The following is a 1,374-nucleotide window of genomic DNA, read 5'->3' on the forward strand; positions in this document are numbered from 1 at the left end:
CTGTAGTCCCAGTTACCTGGGAGGCTGAGGCAGGAGGATCGCTTGAGCCCAGGAATTTGAGGTTGCCATGAGCTAGGCTGATGCCATGGCACTCTAGCCCAGGCAACAGAGTGAGGCTCTGCCTCAAATAAATAAATAAATGCAAAAATATATCTTCAACTAAACAAAAATGAAAACACAACTTATCAAAATTTGTGGGAAACAGTGAAAGTAGTGCTTGGAGTGAAATTTAAAGCATTGAATGCATATATTATTAATAGAAAAGAAGAAAGATTTAAAGTCAATCATCTAAGTTTTCACCTTAGAAAAAAAGAGCAAATTATATCCAACATAAGAAGAAAAAAAGAAATAATAAAAATTAGAAATCAATGAAATTGAAAACAGGAAATTAATAAAGGAAATAATGAATTCAAAAGCTAGTATTTTCTGAAGAGCAATAAAGTCATAAGCCTCTAGCCAGGATAACTAAGAAAAAAGAGAAAGGACACAAATTGCTAATATAAAAAATGAAAAAGAAGACATCACCACAGATCATATGGACATTAAGAGGTTAATAATGAAAAAATAGGAACAGCTCAATGCCTTCAAATTTGATAACCTAGATAAAATGGACCAACTTCTTGAAAGACACAGTCTGCCAAAAGTAACACAAGAAGAAATAGCCAAGCTGAATATGCATATATTTATTAAAGAAATTGAATCTATAATAACTTCCTAAAAGAGAAAGTGCCAGGCCCAGATAGACTCATTGGTGAATTCTACCAATCATTTAAGGAAAAAGGCCGGCATTGGTGTATAGTGGTGAGCATAGCTGCCTTCCATTTAAGAAAAAATTATACCAATTCTCTATAATTTCTTTCAAAAAGAGGGAATACCTTTTCACTCATTCTATGAGGCCAGCATCATGCTAATACCATCATCGGACAAAGACATCACAAGAAAAGAAAACTACAGACCAATATCTCTCATGAACACAGACGCAAAAATCTTCAGCAAAATACTAGCAAATCAAATCCACCAGTGTATAAAAAAATTATACACCATGATCAAGTGGGATTTATCTAGATGTGCAAGGATAGATCAACATTTAAAAATCAGTTAATGTAATCCATAACATCAACAGACTAAAGAAGAAAAACCACTTAACTATATAAGGAGAAGCAGAAAAAACATCTGATAAAATTCAACATGTATTCATGATGAAAATTCTCAGTAAACTAATAGTGGGGGTAAATTTCCTCAAGTTGATAAAGAACATCTACAAAAAGCTTACAGCTAACACCATAATTAATGGTGAGGAGTGAGAAGCTTTTCTGCTAAGTCAGGAAGAAGGCAAGGATGTCTCCTCTCATCAGTCCTTTTCAACACCATACC

This window comes from Propithecus coquereli, unplaced genomic scaffold, assembly GCF_000956105.1.
Source record: "Propithecus coquereli isolate 6110/MARCELLA unplaced genomic scaffold, Pcoq_1.0 Scaffold227, whole genome shotgun sequence".
NCBI lineage: Eukaryota > Metazoa > Chordata > Mammalia > Primates > Indriidae > Propithecus > Propithecus coquereli.